Source organism: Oryctolagus cuniculus, chromosome 1 (assembly GCF_051225735.1).
Source record: "Oryctolagus cuniculus isolate XC-2025 breed Fujian yellow rabbit chromosome 1, ASM5122573v1, whole genome shotgun sequence".
NCBI lineage: Eukaryota > Metazoa > Chordata > Mammalia > Lagomorpha > Leporidae > Oryctolagus > Oryctolagus cuniculus.
In genome coordinates this window covers 189,523,051-189,533,267 of record NC_142867.1, presented here as the reverse complement: position 1 = coordinate 189,533,267, position 10,217 = coordinate 189,523,051, and positions in this window count along the sequence as shown.

Sequence of the window (10,217 nt, the reverse complement as noted above, 5' to 3'; positions counted from 1 at the left end):
TTCAAGTCATTGTTTCTCAAAGTTTCAATTTTTACTTCTACAGCTTTCATTTTAGGTGCTCTACTAGTTCTCACCGATCAGGGAGAAAATATGGTAATTGTCCCTTTGGGACTGGCTTATTTCACTTAGTATGATGTTTTCCAGATTCATCCATTTTGTTGCAAATGATCAGATTTCATTTTTTTTACTGCTGTGTAGTATTCCATAGTGTATATATCCCATAATTTCTTTATCCAGTCTTCTGTTGATGGGCATTTAGGTTGATTCATTATGAATTGAGCTGTAACAAACACGGAGGTGCAGATAGCTCTTTTGTTTACTGATCTCATTTCCTTTGGGTCAATTCCAAGGAGTGGGATGGCTGGGTCATATGGTAGGTTTATATTCAAATTATTGAGTTATCTCCATACTGTCTTCCACAGTGGCTTTACCAGCTTATATTCCCACCAACAGTGGATTAGAGAACATCCTTCCAGTATTTGTTGTTGACTGATTTCTGTATGAGAGGCATTCTAACTGGGTTGAGGTGAAACCTCATTGTGGTTTTGATTTCCATTTCCCTGGTTGCTAGTGATCCTGAACACTTTTTTAATGTATCTGCTAACCATTTGGATTTCCTCTTTTGATAATGTCTGTTTAAGTCCTTTGCCCATCTCTTAACTGGATTGCTTGTTTTGTTGTTATGGATTTTCTTGGTCTCTTTGTAGATTCCGGTTATTAATCCTTTATCAGAAACTAAGGTTTATGAATATTAAGTCATTTAACCAGGATTAATCAGCTATCAAGAGCTGAGACTCGGTATGCATATTAGTTTATCATATGTAAAGCTATTTTTATTATCTAATCTCTGTAACAACAGCCCTATTGCTATTTTATCTATATAATGTTTCAGGCAAATCTGACTCACAAACATGCATTTTTTTATCATTTATATAGTATTTACAATTTCATAGGGTAAAGCTGTGTGTGTGTGCAATGAATCAGCCTTGGGAATTCATTCTGATCAATGTGGTGAAATGATCTTCACTCGTCAAAACAGAAATGATAGGTACTGCCAGAATCAAAGCAACCAGGTTTGATTATAGTCTTTACCTCTCTGATACACACTTTAAAGCCTGCAGGATTCCTATGAAATTATAGCTCTGCATGTTTTAGTGTTTCAGTCTAATATGTTCTTTATTTTTATGTTGGCAGCATGTCCTTCATAAAACAGTTTTATATTAATGTACCTTTCCTCAGTTGGTTCCAGAGAGTTTTTCTACCTCTCAATATGTAGATAACACATATAAGTCTAAGATCAGGTTGGCAAAAAATGTCACTTTGTTTGCTTAATGAGAAGACATTTTTTCCTTAGGCTTCTTATTTAATTTAATGGGAAAGTATTTAATCCGTTTCAATCTGGGATGAATTAATTCAACTCAGAGTTTTTTTTATTTTATTTTATTTATTTTTTTTTATATTTTTTTTGACAGACAGAGTGGACAGTGAGAGAGAGAGACAGAGAGAAAGGTCTTCCTTTGCCATTGGTTCACCTTCCAATGGCCGCCGCGGCCAGCGCGCTGTGGCCGGCGCACTGCGCTGATCCGATGGCAGGAGCCAGGAGCCAGGTGCTTTTCCTGGTCTCCCATGGGGTGCAGGGCCCAAGCACTTGGGCCATCCTCCACTGCACTCCCTGGCCACAGCAGAGAGCTGGCCTGGAAGAGGGGCAACCGGGACAGAATCCAGCGCCCCAACCGGGACTAGAACCCGGTGTGCCGGCGCCGCTAGGTGGAGGATTAGCCTAGTGAGCCGCGGCGCCGGCCTCAACTCAGAGTTTTTCAGTCAATTCAGTTTCCTTCTTCCAATTTACCTCCAGGTACCTCTAAAATCTACTTTCCAGAGGACATGAAGGCATCATTGGAAGTGTGGCTCTCAGTTCTCAGTTACCTCTGTATCCTGATATTTTCTTGAATTTTCCTTTCTGGTCATGGACCTGGATATCTGTCTAGTTCCATCTGCTGGGAAATCCATGTTCTCAAGTCATCTCTGGACACAAATAAAGGCAGCCATGGGTTTTATCATAATTCCTCTCTAGTTCTAACCCTCTCTGTCTCTCGTCACTTCTGTATTACTGTTGAGGAGTATGGAAAAAAAATTGGTCATCTCAAGTGTCCTCTGAGTAACTACTCTATCTACAACTATCTACAGACATTTGTTCAGACATATCACACAACGATTTTTATCCTATGGCCCCATGATAGGTTGAACTGTGTTCCCCACAGCAGATAGGAGACCTTCATAGGAGTCCCAGACTCTGGTTGCAGTGACTGTCATCTTATCTGAAAACAGCATCTTTGTGGATGTAATCAAGTTAAGATTCAGTCATAAAATGAAGTCCTAATCCAATACTACAGAAGTCTTTATGAGAATATGTAAAGGCAGGGAGACACATAAGGAGGTGAAAGCCATGTGATAACAAGTAGCTATGGGGCCACAGAACATCAGGAATTGCTGGCCACCACCAGTTATAGAGAGAAGCAAGGAAGTATTCCACCCAGATTCTCAGCGAGACCGTTGCCCTGCAGACAACTTGATTTTTAACTTCTAGCCTTCAGAACTATGAGCTAATAAATTCTGAGTTTTTTTTAATGTACAATTTTTTTAAACTTTTATTTAATGAATGTAAATTTCCAAAGTACAGCTTATGGATTACAATGGCTTCCCCACCATAACGTCCCTCCCACCCGCAACCCTCCCCTTTCCCACTCCCTCTCCCCTTCCATTCACATCAAGATTCATTTTCGATTCTCTTTATATACAGAATATCAGTTTAGCATACATTAAGTAAAGATTTCAACAGTTTGCTCCCACACAGAAACATAAAGTGAAAAATACTGTTTGAGTACTAGGTATAGCATTAAATCTCAATGTACAGCACACTAAGGACAGAGATCCTACATGAAGAGTAAGTGCACAGTGACTCCTGTTGTTGACTTAACAAATTGACACTCTTGTTTATGGCATCAGTAATCACCCTAGGCTCTTGTCATGAGCTGCCAAGGCTATGGAAGCCCCCTGAGTTCACTGACTCAGATCATTTTTAAACAAGGCCATGGTCAAAGTGGAAGTTCTCTCCTCCCTTCAGAGAAAGGTACCTCCTTCTTTGATGACCCATTCTTTCCACTGGGATCTCACTTGCGGAGATCTTTCATTTAGTTTTTTTTTTTTTCCCCCCAGAGTGTCTTGGCTTTCCATGCCTGAAATACTCTCATGGGCTTTTCAGCCAGATCCGCATGCCTTAAGGGCTGATTCTGAGGCCAGAGTGCTGTTTAGGACATCTGCCATTCTATGGGTCTGCTGTGTATCTCACTTCCCATGTTGGATCATTCTCTCCCTTTTTTATTCTATTAGCTAGTATTTGCAGACACTATTCTTGTGGTTCTTTGTTACGCCAGCTCTAGAAAACTATTACAGGTCTCAGAGCCATGCTGGCAGAAGGATATATATTAACATTTTATATGTCCCAGGAAGTCACCCAAGTTCAAATGCAGAGTTTATTTATGTTCTTGGATTCTAAAACTCTTTTAGAAGTTCATTACACACTTCCCCTAGGAAGCAGTCTAGAAGAGAAATGATAAGAAAAGGATGATACAAGTATCTTTCTTACAGCATACAACGAACTTTTAATTCTTTTCCCTTTGACTCTGTCCAAATTCCAATTGTAGGTCTTAGTTTTGTATGGGTTCATGGAAATAAACAGTATCAGAATGATCACTTATTCTTCTGTATCTACTGTTTTGTATAGACTTTATTCTCTGAATCTCAAAGCTAAGTCTAACAAATTAAAAGCTTGTTCTATGTGTGCTGTGACTTAGCGTATAAAACTGACACCTGTGACACCGGCATCCCACATGGGCACTGGTTCAAGTCCTGGCTGCTCCAATTCCTGCTAATGGCCTGGGAAAAGCAGCGGAGTATGGCCCAAGTGTTTAGACCACTGTCCCACATGTGGGAGAGTGGAAGCAGCTCCTGGATACTAGCATTTGCATGGCCCAGTTCAGGCCATTGCCGTCATCTGGGAAGTGAACCAGCAGGTGGAAGATCTGCCTCTGTCTTCCTCTGTTCTTCCCTCTCTTTCTATAACTCTGCCTTTCAAATAAATAAATAAACCTTTTTTTAAAAAAAAAAAAGTTCTCTCAAAAATTGTTGTCATGTATTTAAAAAGTATATTTTGAAACCTGAAGGCTGAAAATCTACCTATTCATTTGTGTTCTATGTAATCATCCCTCTTCCAAGTGGTATGGACTAAGTTGAGGAAGGTGAAGAGTAACAGAGATTACAAAAAAGAAAATTGCTTTGATTAACTTTGTAAAGCATATGTCAGCATTTGGGAAACATTCTGAAGTGTATTCATTCTATTAGGTTGTTTGGTTTTGTGGGGAGCAACTCGGACTAGACTAAGTTACTGGAATTAAGACTTATTCTATGCATCTGCTCTCCCACAATATGGCGCTGAGAAGGGAGAAACAGCTTCTACACAGCTGCCTCCAGTTCAACCAATAAACTGTAGGACCTGCTCCTGATTGGAGGAGAGCAGCGTACTCGGCGTGTGGGTAGCAGAGTTGGGATTGGTGGAAGAGGACTATAAAGGAGGAGAGAGACAACATGCACCAGGAACATCTAAGGGGAACACCTGAGCAGCCCCCGAGAGAGCCGGCCGGCGGTGTGCCACTCCCCCGCGGAAGTGGGGAAGGTGGCAGGGGGAACCGCCCTTCCACGGAGGTGGAAGGGACGGTAGCCAACCCGGGAAGAACCAGCAGCAAACCTGGGGAGGGCCGAGCAGACGAAAGAACAACGCAGAATCCTGTGTCGTTCCTCCACGAAGATGGGGAGCGACAGGTTTATTAATGATATACATGCGTTCACCAACCTTCTTCCTCTGCAGCTGTTAGAACTAAGAATATCTATTCAGCCAGTACTCCCTAAGTAGAATTGCACTTGGCTCAGTAGGAAAATGTTAAAGGAAATGAAAGTGTTTCACTTTATCCTTTATCAAGAAAACTGGGAAAGCTTAGGGAGAAGATGACTTTAGGAGTCCAATTTTAGGTGTGGTTTAAATTTCACAAAAGGTATTTGTATTAGTTGATTCTATTTAGGACTTGAAGGTAGTATTAGGTCTGGGGTCAAGGAAGACCCAATTCTTGATACTGATCTATTTCTATAGGAGTCCTGAAGGAAAGAGAGAAATCAGCATGTCTACTTAAATTTGCTTGTTAGAAGATTTGCTTATTTATTTGGAAAGCAGTGTGACAAAGACAGAGAAGGTGAGACAAAGGGTCTTCCATCTGCTGGTTCACTCACCAAATGACCATGGTAACCCAGGCAAGGTCAGGCTGAAGCCAGGAGCCAGGAATCCCATCTGGGTCTCCCATATGGGTGGCAGGGACCCAAGTAATTGGGCCATCATATGTTGCTTTCCCAGGCACATTAGCAGGGAGCTGGGTTGGAATGGGAATAACCAGGGTTCAGATCTGATATGGTATAGCAGCAATGCCCAGGGAAGCTAACCTCAGTGTACCACAGTGTGGGACCCACCACTCAAAGTGTTGATCTCAAACCACGTGTGGAGTTTTCATGACATGGAATGAACGATATGGAGGACTCTGCATATTTGACACAAATTCTTTGCATTTGTGCCAGATTTTTCTGTTGCTATTTTAGCACAATTCCTGTTCTTTTATGCTGTTTTCTGTGTTGTAAAGCATGAAACTACAGGCAACATATATCAGGCTTTTTGTCATGTTAAATTTTACCAAAGAGAAATATAATTGGTTCAAGTCTGAGTTGAGAACCTCAACTCTATCTTTCTTACCTGTACCTAAAGGAAAGTTTGTTCTTAGAAATATGGTAGTGCACAGATTTTGTGGAAAATGGAATTAAAAGATAAGTTTATTTCAGTGAGAAAAACTGAAATTCGTGCATAGTTATTTCATAATAAACATTTCCATGAACTTGTTGAAGACCCTTCATATAAAGTGACATGTTGTAGGGTTCTGATCTGAGAATAAAGAGATAATCAAATTCAGTCTTAGCTTTTTCATTAATTTATTTTTATTTAAACACTGGGGCCTCAGTGGTCTTTTTTTTTTTCTGTAAGATGGAAGGGTAAGAACGATAGCTTAGAAACTACTCAGAATATTCCTAAAGTCTTGCCAAGGTTAAAATATATCAAGAAAAAGATACTTGGTATAGACAGCTTCCTATTTCAGGAAGCAGACTCTACCGTCCACAGTGCTCAGATCCTTATTAGAAGCCACCACATTCGTGGACATTAAATCTTGTGAATCTTTCGGGAGTACCATCTGCTAAGACTGAAGCATGAAATGACTCCCTGTTTTCTGATCAAAGATTAGCATTCTGGAGGCATGTATTTGGTCTAGCAGTTAAGATGCTGTTTGGGACACCCACATCCCATATCAGGGTACTTGGGGTACTTCTGATTCCAGTTTCTTGTTAACATAACATGCACCCTGGAAGGCAACAAGTGATGGCTCATGTCATTGGTTTCCTGCCACCCACATAGGGGACCTGGATTGAGTTCCCAGGTCCCAGCGTGTCAGGCCCCCTACTTACCATTGTGGGCATTTGAGGGAGTAAAGCAGCAAATGGATATACTGTTTCTATGTTTCAAATTACTTAATTAAACATTTTTTAAAAAAATGAGCACTCTTTGATCCAACATGGGAAGTGAGATACTCAGCAGACTCATAGAATGGCGGATGTCCTAAATAGCACTCTGGCCTCAGAATCAGCCCTAAAGGCACTCGGATCTGGCTGAAAAGCCCATGAGAGTATTTCAGGCATGGAAAGCCAAGGCACTCTGGCAAAAAGATCTCTGTGAGTGAGATCCCAGTGGAAAGAACAGGTCTTCAAAAGGGAGGTGCCTTTCTCTGAAGGGAGGAGAGAACCTCCACTTTGACTATGACCTTGTCTAAACAAGATAAGAGTCGGAGAACTCAAGGGGCTTCCATAGCCTTGGAAACTCATGACTGGTGCATAGGGAGATTATTGATGCCATAAACAGGAGTGTCAATTTGTAAAGTCAACAACAGGAGTCACTGTGCACTTACTCCTCATGTAGGATCTCTGTCCTTAATGTGCTGTACACTGAGGCTTAATGCTATAACGAGTACTCAAACAGTATATTTCACTTTGTGTTTCTATGGGGGTGCAAACGATTGAAATCTTTACTTAATGTACACTAAACTGATCTTCTGTAAAAAAAAAAAAAAAAAAAAAGAAATTATCAATTCCCAACTTGACCAACTTGACTCTCACTGGGATTAAACATGACAATAGGTCTGATCTGATTTCATCATGATTTAAAAAAAAATCATCTATTATTTTTCACTTTATGTTTCTGTGTGGGAACAAACTGTTGAAATCCTTACTTAAGGTATACTAAGCTGATCTTCTGTATATTAAGATAATCGAAAATGAATCTTGATGTGAATGGAAGGGGAGAGGGAGTGGGAAAGGGGAGGGTTGTGGGTGGGAGGGACGGTATGGGGGGGAAAGCCATTGTAACCCATGAGTCGTACTTTGGAAATTTATATTCATTAAATAAAAGATAAAAAAAAATAATAATAAAAATAAAAATAAAAAAAAAATTAAAAAATGAGCACTCTGATTGTAGGAAGAGTTGGCAAGAATAGGAGGAACGTTGAGCTTCCTATCACCAATGCTGGATCCATGTTAAGACACATGTGTTCTCATTTTAACCAACTCCACTGTGCCATAAAGTAATTACTGTTATTTCTAGTTCATGGATAATTCATGTAAAGTAGAAGTGACTTGTCCAAGTTCAGGTCTTTGTAAGTTAGAAAGCTTTACTTAAATCTAAGTTTTCTAGTTCCAAATCCAACTTTCTGTCTGCCATGCTCCAGATTACTTGCCTATTTATTGACATTTCTATAAGGAAAAAAAAAAAAAAAGCCCTCTCTACTCGTCACCCTCTGGATCTGTTCTTAAGTGTTACTGATTATATTATAGTCTTAAACTGCTTCACCCCCAGACACTGTGTTACTTTATTCAGAAAACGGAGATAATTACTGCTGGCTCCCAGACACTTCACAAGAATAGTTTTGGGTTTAATTAGAAAATGAGCAATAGTTTGAGAAACCTTAGTGCATCTTTGGTTATTAATGGACTGAACTATTTTCAGCCAATTAACAAGACACTTTTCTTCTATTTCTTTTCAAAAGATATGATCTGATCTGATCTTAAATATTATCTTTAGGTATACTCACAGTACTCCCTTTCTATGAACCTTATATAGACCTGCCTCTTCTTCTCACCCAAATGTGCTCTTAGGAAGAGAAGCAGACTCAAATGTTTCTACACTTATTTCAATTTCTCCATCAGTTAGATCATCCAAGATAGTTTCTATTTTGTGTAAAGTGATGGCTGCTGAATTAACCCATTAAAGGGAATTTAGATGTTAGGAAACATTTGGAGAAGTAAAATGGTCTTCTTTATCTCCATGAAATTAAAGCATTTATATTTTTTTCCCTCCATATTCACATGAAAAAAAGAATGGTATTTAATAACAAACACAGAAGCCGGCGCCGTGGCTCAATAGGCTAATCCTCCACCTTGCGGCGCCGGCACACCGGGTTCTAGTCCCGGTTGGGGCGCCGGATTCTGTCCCGGTTGCCCCTCTTCCAGGCCAGCTCTCTGCTATGGCCAGGGAGTGCAGTGGAGGATGGCCCAGGTGCTTGGGCCCTGCACCCCATGGGAGACCAGGAAAAGCACCTGGCTCCTGGCTCCTGCCAGGATCAGCGCGGTGCGCCGGCTGCAGCGGCGGCCATTGGAGGGTGAACCAGCGGCAAAGGAAGACCTTTCTCTCTCTGTCTCTCTCTCTGTCCACTCTGCCTGTCAAAAAAAAAAAAAAAAAAAAAAAAAAAAAATAACAAACACAGAGATGATTTTACATCTATGCTTCACCTCAATTATAATTTCTGAATCATAAGTAGTTAGCAGACTGTGATTTTTATGAGCAATTCCCTTTGATTCTTGTAAAGCTTATTTTCTTGTAGGTACCCATCTAGGACTGCAAGTAGTTACTTCTAAAATCTACAAGAACACATGAATTTTTTTTCCTGCACATTTTATCCTATATGATATGGTAACAAGCCTTTTCCTTTACCTGATGTAGAGGATGTGCAGCTCAGGTTGGGCCAATTATAAGATCACTGCTCTGAATTCTATGATTGATTGGTCCAGAATGTAAACCTACAATCAAAATATACAAATCAGAATACTTCCTTGGATTTTTTTTTTCATATACTGAAGCTAGTAAGGAGAAATTCTACTTCTTTTCTGATTGGGTAGTTACAAAAATATGATATGGCTCTTGGGTTATTTAGTTCCTACTGATTTTCTTTTGTCGGGCCACTGCAGTGTCATTCCAGTAAATACCTGCATTTCTTTGTAAAGGCAATTCAAGTGGATTACCTATCCTTTGCAGCCAAGAATGGTGAGCTTAACACTGTGTCATAACAATAAAGTAATGCTATAAATTACAACCAAAGGTAGATAAGGAAGTGAGAAAATGCAGTTTACAATGGGAAAAATCCGATAGCCACTAGAAAAAATAATATGTACCATAATTTATTTATTATAATTTTGTTATATATGCATTACCTACTTGAAAATACAGGATGTTAAGGGAATAATGGCAAAAAAGAATTTATATCTTTTGAAAACTTAGTTCTTTCTTGGTACTTTTAAATATCTTCTCATTTAATTTTCAAATTGACCTTATGTAAAAGTTATGAAGTTAAGGAGAGTAAATGTTTTGAACAAGATCACACTCAAAGGAAATACTGTTTTTTGCTATATAAAAATCTAAGATGTACTGTAAGTATATATACCAAACCAAGTTTCAAAAATACACTGCACAATCTTCATGAAATTAATGGAGAGAACAATAATGGGTTTATTTAAAATTACTTTGAATTTAATGTTGGCAATAATCACAAAATAAAATAATATTAAATGAACAGGGGAGATTTAATACCATGTAGCCTGGTTCTTTCTTGTTGTAGTTCAAGAAACTTGGGCTCAGAAAGATAGTGAACTTACCTGAAGTCTAATAACCCCTTATTTGAAGTGGGTTCATGCCCTGATGGCCTTTGAGGATCCCTGCCCATCTGGAGATTCCCTGTGTTGTTCTG